Source organism: Eulemur rufifrons, chromosome 21 (genome assembly GCF_041146395.1).
Source record: "Eulemur rufifrons isolate Redbay chromosome 21, OSU_ERuf_1, whole genome shotgun sequence".
Taxonomy (NCBI): Eukaryota; Metazoa; Chordata; class Mammalia; order Primates; family Lemuridae; genus Eulemur; species Eulemur rufifrons.
In genome coordinates this window covers 19,058,992-19,075,481 of record NC_091003.1, presented here as the reverse complement: position 1 = coordinate 19,075,481, position 16,490 = coordinate 19,058,992, and positions in this window count along the sequence as shown.

Genomic DNA, 16,490 nt, shown 5'->3' with positions numbered 1-16,490 from the left:
GGAGTGATGCGGCCACAAGCCAAGGAATGCGGGAGCCGTCAGAAGGCAGGAGAGGCGAGGAAGGGTCCTCCCCTGGAGACTTCAGAGGGAGCACGGCCCTACCCATGTCCTGATTTTGGACTTCTGGCCTCCAGAACTGTGAAGGAACACATTTTTGTTATTTTCAAGCCACCAAGTTTGGGGTCGTTTTTTACAGCAGCAACAGGCAGCTAACACAGACTTCCTTCTGTTGATTGTGAATTACGGCTGCCTATACGTCTGTCCTTCCCTCGAGATTGAGAATTCCTGGAATGCAAGGGCCATGTTGGGGGGCCTACAAATACGTGGGGTCCCCCCAGCCACTCTGCGCTAGAGGAAATCGGACCCTGCTGAGCCAGGCTGGGAGAGACACCAGAAGCATCAGGAAGAGGCTGCGTATCTCAGGGCCGGAGGGTGGCAGCGCCTTGCCCAGGTACCCCTGGCAGGACTAGAACCCACAGCCCTGGGCCCGACCAAGGCTCTTCTGAGCCTGTCACAGCTCCTGCCCAGGGGACCCGCGGCCCCAGAGGGCACGTCACCCTCTCAGCCTACATTCCAAGCCCTGCCTGAGTGAAGAGTCGGAGAGAGGGGGAGAGAGAAGGGGGAGGCCTGAGGATCTCGGGGGACGTCTGGTTCATTCAGTCGAGTCTTCCAGAGAGACCGCGTTTCATTAGCACTGAAGAATCGAGCGCTGTGATTCACAGGCTGCAGGAGGAATTGGCTCGGTGCCTCGCGCCTAACGACAGGTGGGCTGGAATTCTAGGCTGGTGGAGAGAGCTTGCCTGTGGGTTTCTGGGGGCAAGTGGGCTCCGTACTCCAGCCTCCCCACCCCGCACACACATCGTCTTCCAGGGTGCCCTCGGGTGTCCCATGCCTGTCCCCATGCTGGGTGGGAGACACCTGTTGCCTCCTCCTCTTCCTGATAAAGCTTAGACTAAGGCCTCCAACATGGTCCACGTGTCCAGTCATGATGGATGCTGGTCAGACCAGGATGTGGTGGCCCTGGGAAAAGCCCTGGGGTCCCCTCTGATTCCCAGGACATCATTCCTAATGATTAAGGGTGGTTATTGCCTGCCGTGTACTTGCTTAACATTGGATGGATGGATGGATGGATGGATGAATGGATGGATGGATGGATGAGTGGATGGGTGGATGGATGGGCAGATGGATGAGTGGATGGATGGATGGATGGATGAGTGGATGGATGGATGGATGGATGGGCAGATGGACGGATGGAGGGAGGGATGGATGAGTGGATGGATGGATGGATGGATGAGTGGATGGATGGATGGATGGATGAGTGGATGGATGGGTGGATGGATGGAGGGAGGGAGGGATGAATGGATGGATGGATGGGTCGATGGATGGGTGGATGGATGGGTCTCGATGGATGGATGGAAGAAAGGGTAGGTGGGTAAAGGAATGCATGGATTAAGAAAATGAATGGATGAATGAATGAATGAATTATTTTGGAGTCAAACAAACCCAGATTCCAATTCTTATTTCTCTACTAACTTATCCATGTGACATGCTCAAGTTATTTCCCATCTCTGAGCCTTAGTTTTTTCTCACTTATAAAACAGGGATCCTGAGGCTTAGCTGATGATGCACCTGTAAAACGAGGGTGATGATGTTGTGAGCTCTAATCAAATTATGCAGATAAAGAGACTGGTCTCGTTTTCATAAGTACCTCAGCTGGCGCACAGTAGGTCCTCAGGAATGGTGACTTAGTCTTAAGGGGCTGACATTTACGCCCCAGATCACCCGGTTCCCTTTAGGTCTCTGGGAGCCCTTTCTGCTGTGAAATCAGAGGGAATTTCTGATGCCAACTCCCGCTGCGGGGTGAGCAAGACAAGTTTACAGCCATCCCACCGACCAGTAAAAGGGATATTTGGGGGTCTGGGGATTTTCCCAAGTGGGCTTCAAATCCACTCTGCTTGTGCACAACGCAGGAGACAGTACAGGCTTTGGAGTCAGGCAGGACCGGTGCCGGCTCCCATGGCCGATGTTCCATTCTGTAAGGTTGCACGGGCTTTAGTGTTTCAAGGAGATCTGAGCAATGAAGAGTGAGCTATGAGTACTGCAAGAGTCAGAATTCTCTGCCTGTCACCCAGGACACAGGCCCCAGTGTGAGCCAGAGGGGTCATGTGAGTGAGCCTTGCAGATGACAAAAGGGTGTGGAATCATTGTTCTCAGTTCTTCATCTGTTCTAGCAAGCATCAGAGGCTCTGCTGGGAGACCTGCCATATTCCAGGCTAAAACTGTCCCATTCCAAACTCGCCAAGGGTGACATCATTTATGGTCCCAACTCCTCCTATCCAACCCTTCCTTCCGGAATAAAGCAGCAGAGAACTTTCCTCTCTCTGCAGATGCGTCCTCTAACAGGGGCCCAGGAAAGGGCTCCCGGAATAATTGAATAATCCCCGATGAGTGTGAACAGCAGTTGAGGAGGTGTGTGGAGGAAGAACCCAAGGTGAAATTTATTTCTGTCAACTGGTGGTCTATTTCCCTGATACCATTTCCTTGTATACAGATAAGGAGTTATCTTAAATGACCATGTCTTTTTCAATTTGTACTTAACAGTCAATCCCATTTTCCTTATATGATACTATCGCAGCTGGATGAAAAATGCATTCAATAATCCCTAAGGATCTTCATATATCAATATCAAATGGTCTGAAATTGACCTGTTATAAAATCCAGTCCTTCAAGCTAGCAAGGGACTAAATCAAAAAGAAGCAAATTTTAGCACTCATGGTGTTTTGCGTAAGCCAAATGCTCCGGCACCAAAGCCTATGTTTTCCGGGGACTTAACAAGAACAAATGCTCAACATCCATTAAAAAAACAAAAACAGTACCTGAAAGATGTATCTGGATTATTGATGCATCTGCCTAATGAATGGGGCTTCTTAGAGGTCTGCACCTGGCAGGAATACTAATGAGCAAAAGAGGTTAAGAAATTCTTAGGAACCTGAGGTTTGTGCCCCAAGCTATAGAATGTCGTGGAGCCCCAGGGGAGAGGAGCCCGGGCTCAGGAGAGAAAGCTCAGACACACACCTCAGAGAATTGTCTGTTCTTGTCCCTTGATCATCTCTCAGCAGTAAACGCGTGATATATACGCATTCTTCCAAACCTGCTCTGCTGGCTTGAGCTGAGCAGTTAAAATAAGAGGAGATCAGTCCCTGTTCACAGCTCTTCACCAGCTCTTAGCAAGTCATCAGGAGCTCTACCAGGAAGAGCAATTTTCTGGCTATAGCTGCCGCATTCTAAAGTCTCCCGGAGGCCGGGCGTGGTGGCTCACGCCTGTAATCCTAGCACTCTGGGAGGCCGAGGCGGGTGGATCGCTCGAGGTCAGGAGTTCGAGACCAGCCTGAGCAAGAGCGAGACCCCGTCTCTACTAAAAATAGAAAGAAATTATATGGACAACTAAAATATATATATACAAAAAATTAGCCGGGCATGGTGGCGCATGCCTGTAGTCCCAGCTACTCGGGAGGCTGAGGCAGTAGGATCGCTTAAGCCCAGGAGTTTGAGGTTGCTGTGAGCTAGACTGACGCCATGGCACTCACTCTAGCCCGGGCAACAAAGTGAGACTCTGTCTCAAAAAAAAAAAAAAAAAAAAAATAAAGTCTCCCGGAGTCACTCCTTTACTAGGCACAGGGGAAGGGGAAATTCTATGTTATTTCAATTTCAGAATAACCTTCTGACATGAGAGATGAAGAAACTAAAGCTCAGGGCAGTAAAGGGACTTTTCCAGGGCCACATCCCTAGAGGCAGAACTGGAGGTCAAGCCTAGACTCCCTGAACCCAGAATTTGTGTTCTTAACCACTGCGTGGATCACCCCAGTAAGTGCTTTATGGATATCTGCCGGTTAGAGGAGTGGGAGGAGGAGGATGGTGATACGGATGATGCCACAGTCTGGGCTCCTTGGGGCCAGAGAGAGGAAGGTAGGTCCCTGTGACTGGGTCACTCGGGGCAGGCCTCCTGCAAGAGGGGGGTTAGCCAGGGCTCAGACGGCGGATGCTGGAATTGGTTCCACTCTGTGCGCTGATGCCCAACCTTGCTACCAGCGCGGCAACATGGGACCAGGAAGGAGGAGCCATAGGTACCGCCTCAGAGAGATCCAGGCTGGGAATCCGGTCACCACAGAGGAGGGAAAGAATGGCAACCTCCAAGCTGGATTGTCCCCAGAAAGATGGGGGCCCTGGGAAATCATCAGGCTGCGTGCAAACCCCAGCGTGGCCACCCTTGAGCCCGGGACCTCGGGCGGCTGGCTTCATCCCTCTGAGCCTCACGTGCTGGTGTCTGGAAAGGGGGCAGCAAACCAAGCTTGGGTGGTTATGGGCACAAAAAATCACGTGGGGGAAATTTCTAGTGCGCATTGGATGCCCACGAATCACTGGCTCCTCTTCCATTCTGCACGGAACATCAGCTCCATGAGGTCGGGGGGGGGGGGGGGGGCATCTGCCTCGTTCCGCTGGGTCCCCGGAGCCAGCACAGTCGGTGCTTGGGGAGTAACCGCCCAACGGACGGACACATGCCTAGAGAGCCACCCAGGCTCCAGGCATCCCACCGGCAGGACAATGTCCCGCAGTCCCCGTCTCCTCCCAGGGGTCCTGTCCTTCTGTCCTTTGAGCCAGAGAATCGGCCCCCGGCCCTCTCCTGGCTCCTTCTGGCCTTTTCACCATAAAGTGCCCAGGTCGCCGTAAATGCCCGGGCGGATGTCCCAAGTGCGCGCGGACTGTCAATCCTGCCAACGTGAAATCCAAGATACTGAAAGCACCTAGATAGCAAACCGAAGGACATCCCTAGCCAATGCCGGAGGGTCGGATGAGCCGAACTCCGTCCATGGGAGGGTAGGAACAGGCAGGGGCAAGTGGGTGGGAACGATGCGGGTGGTAAGGCTGCCGCACAAACGTGTATCCAGCAGAAATATTCCGAGCACAGGGTGACAAGCACAGCCAACGGCCACTGGCACTCACTGTGCCCCTAGCTCTGCAGAGCGTGTTTGCTTCCCCAGGCATGATAGCAGCCCAGCTCAGCGAACACTGCTATTCCTTCACTCCCTGTAAAGGGAAACTGAGGCACAGGAGTTAAGGAGCCTTCCAAGGTCACCCAGCTAGCAGGCGGTAGACCCAGGATTGGAACCCAGCTCCATTTCGCCAGCACCCACCATGCTATGCACGCGCCCCTCTGTGCCAGGCCGCACCCGGCATTGGGAAGACACAGATGTGAGGCAACGGCTGAGCCCTTGTGGAGTCGGCCATCGGCGAAATGGGCATTGGCTACGATTCTGCGAACATATCGGTGGATCGTGGTGTACCCGTGTACCCATCACGAACGCTTTGGTGGAGGTGAACGCGACGCTGCTAGAGCACACGCAGGGAAGGCTTCCTGGAGGAGGTGGCCTGTGAGGTCACACGTCATAGCAGTGGTAATGGCCAGGCTTACCACAGGTTTCCTAGGAAATGGATAACGTGCTAGTACTTTACTTGACAAAGGATAGGGATCTGGCCGATCTGGCCCTAAGAATGGCCTCCTGTGAGCCTCGTAACTTCTAACCATATGACACTCCCATGGCTCTTTTTCTGATTCAGAAGAAAACACGATCTTGGCTGTAGTCAATGCTCAGTCTGGCCCTCCCCACCCCTCACTCACTCCACTCTGGCCACACTGGCCTCCTCCCCATGTCTTGAACACTTCTGGATCTCGCCTGCCCCAGGACCTTTGCACATGCTGTTCCCCCTGCCTGGAATGGCATTGCCCCACTTCTCGTGTAACCGGCCTCCTCCCGTCTTTGGATCTCACACCGAAAGTCCTATCCTCACAGAGGACTTCCCTGGCCAGCCCTCTAGTGTAAAGCAGCTGCTCCCCTAACTCTCCACCTACATTTATTCCCTTGGGAAAATCACCGCTTACCAATGTTTTATACTTTTGGCTTTTAACTAGCTTGACCCATCACCCCTGCTGGACTACAGACTCCGTGAGGACACCTGTCTCCGTCACTGCCATATCCTCAGTGCTTGGCATGCAGAAGGCGCTCAATGCAGACTCGTCAAATGAAGGGATGAATGAACCAATGGTTTCCATATTGGAAGAACTGGCATCAGGCAGAGGACTCAGACATCACGCTTTCCTTGCATGGTTCTGAGAAACCGAGTCAGAAAAAATGGAGGGGGGTAGGCACAGGGTCATGACAGGTCATGACCTGTTCTAGGAAAGAGTGGGTCAGCGGTGGCTTCCTGGAGACGCAGCCCAGCTGGCCCTGACATGACTGAGAGTGTGCTGGGCCGAAGGAGCATGGGACACAGGGTTTTCCTCCATGACACGTGTTTTTCCAAGAGTGTCCCCAGGACCACCCAATTAGCATCTCTGGGAAGGGACAGGCAGGTATCAACGCTGCAGACACCCAGGCCACCCTCCCAAGCCTCATGAATCACAATTGCTAGGGCTGGGCCTGGGCATCTGCATTCTCCCCCGCTATCCTAGCCTCTGAGCACATCAGAGTTTGAGGAATGCCACGCTTCTCAAAGTCAGTCGGAAATGCAGAGCCAAAATGAGCCGAGAGGCAAGCCACTGACAACCCATCCGGTGTCCTGGGTCCCCTCGCCCCCAGAGCTCTCTCTGTCCTTGGGTAGCCGCACATCCCAGCACCGCCTTCCTCCCTCGGGTCCGTAGTTCCCCACTCCCTGAAAACAGCCCGAAAACCCTCCTCTTCTCGGTTCCGAAGGACTTGGCCCGCCCCTGGGTCTGCACCAGCCACACCCCGGGAACCTGCTAAATCAGAGAGAAAGATCTGCAGGCACAAAGCAAAACATCACTCATCCCGTTTGGTGCTGGGAGATCTTTTCTTTTTTAAAGAGGAAAAAGAAATATATCCCTGATGATTGACTGTGTTTTTGCATCTTCCTGCCATTTGTTGCCATGTAATATAGACATTTGCCTGTCAACAAAAATGCTGTCAGTTTTCCAAACACGCTTCTTCTACTGGCTTCGCCGGGGGGAGTGTTGTGACTGGCTTCACTTGTTGAGCGTTTGTGCTCCGCTCTGCCCCAAGCAGCGGCAGTACCCACTTGGGCCGCCCAAAGCTCGTCTTCCTAGCAGCTCTCCAGCCCTTCAGACGGGCAGAATCCAGTCAGCGTGGTTGCTGGGTCCACGAGAAGGAGGAAGTGGGAGGAAGAACCTGGGGTGAGGCGCAACGGTCTTCAAGCCTTGGGAAAACCACATTCCTTCTCTGAGACTTGGCTTCGCTTCCTCCTCGGGAAAATGAGACTCAGCCTTGAACCTTCATTGGGAAGATTTAATGAGATCATCTCCATAAACGAGGCAGCATGTGGTAGCCACCCCCCAAGATGACCCCAGTCATCCTTACCTTCTGCCATGCACACCTTTGTGTAGTCCCCTCCCACGCTGAATCAGGGCTGGCCTGTGTGACCAAGAGACTATGGTAGATATGAGGGTGTGTGTGACTTCTGAGGCCAGATCATGAAAGTCGTCGCGGCTCCCACCTTGCTCTCTTGGATCACGCGTTCTGGGGGAAACCAGCCGCCATTTTGTGAGGATGCTCAAGCAACCCTGAGGACAGACCCCTGTGGGGAGATTCAGAAGAACTGACGCCGTTGATCAAAAGCCAGCCATGAGTGAGCCACGCTGGAATTAGATCTCCCAGCCCTGGTCAGGACTCCAGATGACTGCAGCCCCAGACATCCAGCGACAAAACCAAGAGAAATCTTGAGTCAAAATCATCCAAGTGGGCCGGGCATGGTGGCTCACGCCTGTAATCCTTTTACTCTGGGAGGCCGAGGAAGGAAGATCACTTAGGTCAGGAGTTCAAGACCGGCCTGAGCAGGAGTGAGACCCCATCTCTACTCAAAATAGAAAAAAAATTAGCTGGGCAACTAAAAACAGAAAAAATTAGCTGGGCTTGGTGGTGCACACCTGTAGTCCCAGCTACTCGGGAGGCTGAGGCAGTAGGATTGCTCGAGCCCAGGAGTTTGAGGTTGCTGTGAGCTAGGCTGACGCCATGGCACTCTAGCCCGGGCAACAGAGCGAGACTCTGTCTCAAAAAAAAAAAAAAAAAAATATCATCCAACTGAGCTGCTCCCAAATTCCCAGTCCACAGAAACTATGGAGGATAATAAATGATTATCATCATTCTAAGCTACTAACTCTTAGGGGTGATTTGTTTCACAGCAACAGAAAACTGATACACACAGTAACTGACACTTACCTACCTAAAGATAAATCACCCATATTTATTGTTTCTTGCATGACAGCACGCTGCTCAGCGATTCACATACACATCTCATTCCATCCTTTCCTCATACCTAAGAAATGAGGCTTGTTTTAACCGATGAGGAAACCGAGGTTCAGAGAGCTGGAGCAACTTGCCCAAAGTCACACAGCCTGACATTGGCAGAGGCAGGATTTGAACCCAGACCCGTCTGACTCTAGAACAGAAATTCCGGATCACTCTACACTGCGCTGAATTCCAGACGTCAACATGAATTATTATCATGGCTCGTTTTCACTTGGAAAGGGGCGTTTTGCCCAGCGAGAAGACAGGACACTAAGAGGGAAAAGCCTTTGAGCCTCTCCATCCTCCCTGGCAAATCGTGCAAACCCCACACCTCCCCTGCCCTCAGGACCCGAAGCCGGGCAGCTGCAGGGGACGGGGACAATGCGAGGGTCCCCAGGGCAGGCCAGCAGGGACAGCCTGCCTGCTGCCTGACGGGGCTGCAGGGGTTAAGGAGAAGCGCCTGGTTGCAAGAAAATCTCTCGGACGGTGTTAGAGCAGGGGAAAAAGGCAAAATGATTGTAAATTCCGCCAGGGGAATTCTGCCATGAATCCGGCTCACCTTTCTAGGACCCCCCCCTCGCCACCCCCCGCCCCGCCTGAGAGGATAACTGACCTTTGGAGGGAAATAATGAAAAGAAGAAATTCCTTGGAGAAAATAACGTGTCTGGGCCCCAGTAATGAGATCGGCTCCTTTTATGTTGCCATGGCGACGGCAGTCATTTTATAATACAAAATACATGAATGGGTGCGGGCGGCCGCAGCCTTGCCAGCCAGGGGGGGCCACAGGCGGCGGGGCAGGGGGCGGATAGTCTCTTGCAGGCTGTGACCTGGGGGTCGGCGAACGGCAGGGGTCAGGGGCCACCGTGCCTCATTTGCCCAGAGAAGCAGGCCTGTCTCCGGGGGTCTTCTCAGGCGGGGGCCTCGGGACTCCAAGAGGGGCTGTGGATCTGATGGGCCACATCGGCCTCCAAGACTTTTGGGGGCCGGGGGAGCCGAGGCTCTGGCGTATTAATAATATTAACAGCAAGACCCACCTTTCCGGGCTGTGCCTGCTGTGTAACCCGAGCCAGGGTTTTCTGCGGCTGACTTAGACGGGAGAGAGCTGTGGCTCCATTTTACAGATCAGGAAACTGAGGCACCAGACAGGTGAACCAACTTGTTCGATGTCGCACAACAGGGATTCCAGCCCAGATGTGGCCAGGACCATAGTTCTGAGTTAAGGTTGTGAATTTTGGGTGTCGGCTGGGAGGTTGGCGCAGGGGAATTTTCTGGTGCTGACACCGTGCTATTTTGCGACGGGCGGTGTGTGTCTCTAAGAATGCACGGAACTGCCTGCTTCCACTTTGTGCACTTGACAGTTTGTACGTTAAATCTCCATTTTTAAACAGTGTGTGTGTCTGCACGTGTGTGTGTGTGTGTGTGTGTGTGTGTGTCTAATACAACCTGAAGGTAAAGTATCAGGTCCTGGGTGTCAGCCAGACCTAAACCAAGACCCCAGCCTGAGCCCCAGCTGCACGTGTGACCTTGGCAGGCGGCTTCCTCCTCTGGGTCCCCCTGTCCTGTGCTCGCCTCCAAGGTGGTGCCGTAAGTAGGTGTCCCCTTCCAGGGTTGCCAGAGGGTGTCATGCACGGGATGGAAGAAGCGTGGAGCGTGGGGTCCGGGAGAGGCTCAAACGTGCTGCCGAACGTCATCGCGCTCCTGTTTTCACTGTCATTGTGACGATGATCACGACAGGAAAAGCAGGAGGGGCAGGAAGACTTCGGGAGAAAGAACCAGAAGAGGGGAGGAAAGGGTAAATGGGGCCTAGGGAGGAAGAAAGGGGAAAGGAAGGAGTCAGGGAAGAGGAGGAAGAGTGTGGTGAGAGGAGAAGAGGCAGCAGATGAAGGAAAGAGGCATCTAGAGAGGTGGTTCAGAACCAGGAGGCTTTTCTGCTGTGTGTCCTTGGAAAAAGTGCTGTGCGTCTCTGAGCCACAGCCTCTTTGTCTGTAAAAGGATTACCCAGAAGGCCGTGGGAGCACAGAGTTAGTGCTTAGGCTGCTGAAGGAGGGGAGAGAAAGGAGGGCAAGGGCCGGAGGTGGGTGGGGCTGCCCCTCCTCGGACCATAAATTTAGCACCCACCCCTGGGCAGCGGCCGCCACCCTCTGTCAGCTCCCTGCCCTTGAAAGCTCAGAGCTCTGCCACCAGCCGTGGGAACCGCAGGCCAGTTCTAACGGAGACCCTCGGAGACAGACGCAGTGACAGTCCTTAAAATAACAGCCCCAGTCAGCTTTTTATAGGTCTGAGTCTGAGCGAGTGTTTCAGGGACAAGTCGCAGGGATTTTTGTCTGGAAAGAGAGATTAGGAGAGGCGAGCGTGGTGTCTGCAGAGAACCTGAGGTCTGTTCCATAGGGACAGCCTGGAAAAGCAAAGTCACACCTCACGCAGGGGGCCTGGGCTGCAGCCAGAGCCAAGCTGCCGGCTCTGGTGGCCCCGGACTCCAACCAGTGCTTAACCTCCGGAGCTGAGCCCCCTCGGACTCATCCCTTCCTCTCTGGAAAATAGGCTTAACGAACCACCAGGTACTTCCTGTGCCAGTTCTGTGAGCATAGCACATCTGTCATCTCATTTAAGCCTCATGACATGGGGTCATGCCCATTTTACAGATGAGAAAACTGAGGCTCAGAAAGGTCAAGTAACATGCCCAAGGTTGCCCAGTTGATGAGAGCCCTGGCTGGGATTTGAGCTGACACCCATCCCCCTTGCTACCTCCCTGAGAGGAGAGGGACAGCCCGAACCCAGCAGACAGCCGTGTCGGTGCACAGCACTGTGGCTCTCATGTCCTTGTCCTTGATCCGAAGCCTCTGAAATCCCAACAGGGGGTCGGGGATCCCGGGGTGAAGCACAGCAGGGCCAGGGTTCGGGAGGAGTGAATGGTACTTGGAGGACATGCGCATCTGGACGCTTCTCGGAGAAATTCCATCTTGCTCCTCAGTAACCCTGAGAAAAACATCTTGGCGCAAAACGGCAATGTCAGCACAGGCCTGCTAGCAAGAAGACGGGACAATGTGTTCTACGACGTGTGGCCACTGAAGGAGCTGGTTACGTGAGAGATAAAAAGTCATCCAGCCAAGATTTGCAGGGCCCGGCTTCCGAGCTCAATTTTGCCATTGACTCCCGGCGTGATCACGGGCCTCAGTTTCCCCATCAGCAAACTGGGAACTAAGAGAGCTTTAAGATGCCTTTCAGTTCGAAATGTGCGCAGTTCCCCTGTGACACCCTCAGGAGGCCAAGCTGGCCCAGCCATCCCCATTGCACGAGGCTCAGAGGAGTCTCACGGTGGCTTCAAGCTGGCTCCGGCCCTAGGCTTCCTGCTCCGAGCACAGGATTTAGACGCCCCCTGGCCGGCTGCCTCTTCTCGATGAGAGCCCCGTGACCTTGAGGGGCAACGGGTCCTTTCAAGCGTCTGGCCTCTCTCTGCCTGGGGCTGGACGGTGTCATGGAGAGATGTGGGGACGGTCTGGCCGCCCCCTCAGCCTCTGGGTCTCTGAGACATCCTGGGCTGCGCAGCACATCTGGCCAGTTGGCGGGAACCACGGCAAACATCTGGGAGGGGAGCCGGAGGGGCGGGAGGAAGCCGGTGCTCCCAGGGTCTGAGAGACGGAGACCTGGCCCTGCTCCAGAAAGCCAGGTAAGCGCTCTGGCTTCGGTCTCAGACGGTGTGTGTTAGTTAACGCGTGTGTGCACACGGCGTACTCACGTGTGCACGTGTGTTTGCGTGAGCACTGCATCCACTGTGTGTCGTGTGTGCGTGCATGTTACATGCACGTGTCTGTGTGCTGCATCCGTACGTGTGCATGGTGTGTGTGTAATGTGTTGTCTGTGTGCAAGCACACGTGGCATGTGTGTGTTTGCGTGTATACATGTACTGTGTCCGTGGTTGTGTGTACATATGTGAGTACGGCTGTGTCCAGGCGTGTGTGACGGGGCGGTGCTGTGGTAAAGACTAGGCTCGAATTCCAGCCCCCCCCCCATTTCCTGGCTGTGTGACCTTGGGCCTGTTGCTATACCTCTCTGAGCTCAGTTTCTTCCTCCGAGATGATGAGTCATTGACAACGGCACCCACCTCCTCCGGCGCGTGAGGCCGATTCACACTGGCCACAGCGAGAGCTGGTAACTGGCTGCAATTAAGCCTCCGATTTCCCCGCCAGCCGTGTCTCCGGGTGCTGCAAAGACCCGGCCATCAGGGCGGGCCAGTTGCTCACGGACCCGCCTGCCGCCCCCCGTAAATCCAAGAAGTCGCCTGCTGCGGGAATGCCACATTTCTATCATCTCCCAGACAGCGTCAGCCTTTCCCGAGCTGTTTCCCTTTGGCTTGCTGCCAGGTTTAAGAGTTTTACGAAAATTCCCAAGACCTTTAGCCGTCTCGCCTTGAGAAGACGGGGCTGCCGGGGCCGGGGAGAAAATGAGAGGCTACTAACGGCAGGAAGCAGGCTGCATTCCTGGTCCCAAGGAGGTACGGCTGGCGGAAAGCTCAGAAGGGCCAGCACATTCTTCTCCCAGTTAAAAATATGCAGCACGTCCGCTGCGGCAGAGGCCCCTGCAACCTAAATCTCTTCCAGAAAGCGGAAAGGTACGGCAGCGCGCATGTTCCAGGCTAGGGGGAAAAGGAGGTCGGTCAGGCCCCGAAACTGAAGGCTCCCAGCTGTATCCACCACATCGTCACGACCCCAGGCAGCAGCGTCCCTTCTCCTGGGTCCACGTGTCCTTAGCCACGTTCTCCAAAGCACAACACCCAGATCTGGGGTTCAAATCCCAGCTTCACGGTTTACGTGCTGTGTGTCCTCTGCAGAGGCGCTTCGCCTCTCTGAGCCTCAATCCCTTCCGCTTTAAAATGGGAAGAAGGCATTCTTGGAGACGTGCCCCTGGGGGTTGACAGAGCTGGTGTCTGTGAAGCTGAACCCGGGCTCCTTCCAGAGTCAGGCAGGGCTGCCCCTGGGTGTGCTCTGCCTCCCCTCACGTGCACACTTGATGGAGAGGCAGGGGACACTCCCAGGCCTGGGACTCAGGAGGCCTGAGCTGTATTTGCTCTGTGGCTTGAGGCAAATCACTGAACTTCTCTGGGCAGCCCGGCCATGGTGAAATAAGACCGTCACCCTGGATCCGCGAGTCCCAACATGAGTTCGAAACACCTCAATGGCTGGAAGATGGTAGTAAGTCGTGCACAGGCAAAAATAAAAAAAATTAATTCTCAAATATTTATTTTAATATGTATTAAAAATATCATCACTTCCAACCTGGATGTCATGGATATTGTTGCTAAGGCAGAGGCTAAGATCTTTTTTAAGTGAGTTCATGTAAAGTGGATTTAAAGAATGAGATTGGGTAAATAACGGGGCGAAAACCACCCAGAAAGACTGAGGCCGGGGAATATTCCACAGAGGAGGCAGGTTCGAATCCTGGCTTCTCCCTTTCCTAGTTTGGAAATTATGAGTAAGTCCTGGCACCTCTGAGCCTCCGTTTCCTCCTTAGTGAAATGGGGGTGTAAAAAGGCCCCCCAGCCCCGGGGCCGTGGGGAAGATTTAGTGAGAATGGGGTTTGTGCAACACCTAACAACACATTGGCTATAACACGCTCGGTGTAGTGATTGTTGTCGCAGAACTTAGAAGCCTAAATAATCACAGTATTCCAGATGACTATTAATTGCATTGTTATTTTCGAGACAACTGTCCCAAGCACCCCGTATGAATACGGAGGTGATCATTTATTAAGCACCTATTGTATCACAGGCCCTCAATGTATTTTGTCCCATTGAATCCTCACCAGCAGCTCCGTGGTTCACACTTTCGACAAACGTCGCCTGAGGATTCACTGGATTCGAGACACAGGGGACAGCAGAGGGAGGAGACGGGCGGGGCCCTGCCTGCAGGAGGCCTCCGTGGTGCCAGCGCCGTTCCTTATCCTCGTTGGACAGCTGGGAGGGCTCAGACGAGGCGTGGCTCTGGGACAAGGCGGAGGGAGGATGCAAGCCCAAGGGTGTTTGATTCGGGCACTCAGCCTCTCACCCCGGGGCTCCCCTGTCACTGGTGCACCCACGGCCCCGTACAGTCAGAGCTTCCCACCCCCCGGGGCCGCGAAGGAGGCTGGAGCCCCGACGTGTGCTACGCGTGTGTGCCTGAGAGCCCACGGACACGTGTGTTGCAGCGGGTGCCAGGCACGTGTGGGGCCCAGCGTGGACACGTGTGTGTGCCTGCAGGTGGACCCCGCGTGTGTGTGCACGGGGCATGTGGAGGTCTCAGAACGATCTCTGAGAAGGTTCCACGCTCACACCCCCTCCACAGTTCCCATGACACATGGGAGAAAATCTGGGCTCACACCGGGACCCCGAGATGCCGCCTCCACCCTCAGTGACATCTCCACCCACGCCATCCTGCCATCTCGCCACTCCTCAAGGCCTTTGCCTTTTGCTGTTCCCTCTTCTGGAACATTCTGCCTCCAGATCTTCCCAGGACCGACTCCTGCTCGCCCTTCACAATCTCAGTATGGCCTTGCAGGGTGGGGGAGGAAGGGCGGCGTCCCCTTGGGCCCCCCACAGCACCCGCCAAGACCCTGGTCGTCACAGCCCAGGTCATGTCCAGCACGGCCCTTCCCAGTCTGAATGGTTTTGTTCTGCGTGGTTTGATCTGGGCTCGCCGAGGAGTCTGCCCCGCCACCATTAGGCTAGACGTTCCAGAAGGACGTGGCCCTCGCCTGCCTTTCCCAGAGTTGGCAAGAGTCGCCGGGCACGACCTGCTCCAAACACACTCATGGGGCTGGACTGTGTGGAGTGTGCGTGTGTGTGCACGCGTGTGTGTCCGGGTGTTCGGGGCAGTGTTTGTGTGCCGGAGTGTCTCAATGCATCTGTGTCCGAGAGAGCGAGTGTGGATACTTAGGGAAGATGCCCAGAGCTAAATGCACTGGCTACAGCCCCAGAAGGAACAGGGTTCCTGGTTCCATCTCTGTGTGCAGAACCCCCAGGTGCGGGGGGCAAAAGGTGCCCATGATCTCACTACTCTAAGCAAGGTGGGTCCTACTAGTCACCCCATCTTACAGACGAGACCCTGGGGCTGTGCAGGGAAGGCCAAACCCAGACCCTCGGGCCTGAGCCCTCCGGATCCCGCTGCCCTGCCAGAGTCCTGCAGACACGCAGGGGGCGCGGGAGGGAGAGAATTCGGAGGGATCCAGGCCCCTCCCCGCACTTGGCGGCCTATCCCCACGAGTGACAGCAGTGTGAACGCAGAGACGGGAGCAACAGCTGGTCCCTGCCCCAATCCAGATGTGGGAGAGACAGTTTCTCCCAAAATACTCTCATTGTGAAGTCAGAAACCCTCCTATTATAAACAAAACGTGCTGCTCAGCGCCGGGAAGGAGCTGCTCACGTCTCCGCCAGCGGCCCACCTGCTCCTGGGAGCTCACTGGGCCCCCAGCCCTCCGGCTGTCCCCTCTGAGGATCCTCTGCGGCTAAAAGTCCCTGCGACGCCCCTGTTAGGATACGAATCCGTTTCTCTGTGTAGAACCGGACACAGACGCTCTTCGACTTACAATCGGGCTGTCTCCTTCCCGACAAACCCATAGTAAGTTGAAAATAGCCTAAGTTGAAAATGCATTTAACACACCGAACCTACGGGACGGCACGCTTAGCCTAACCCACCTCAGCCACGCTCAGAACACTTCGATTAGCCTGCCGGTGGGCAAACTCACCTAACACAACGCCTGTTTCGTAATGAAGTGGTGACGATCTCATGCAATTTATTGAGTCCCAGGATGGTTGTGCGGGTACTTGTGGTACCGTTTATACTGAACGTGCGTCACTCTCCCACCACCAGAAAGTCAAAACAATCCTAACTTGAAGCATCCTAAGTTGGGGACCGTCCGTACTCAATGGGTTCTGAGCAGAGGACAGGAGCACGAGAGAATGGGACACGGGACAGACGAGTGTTGGCAGGGCGCGTGGCCCAGCCGGTCGTTCTAAATCCTGCCTGTCCAGCTTCTTGGCTTGTGAGTCCCCAACTCGGCCTCTGTCGTCGGGGGAGAATGTTCTAGATCGCCACCTGTGTCCTGGTCTGCCCCACTCTTGTCCGTGGTGTTTCACTAAGATTTGATTCAAAGGAAAGACGTTGCTGCAAATTAAAAAAAGCGGAATGGAGGGAGTAATTC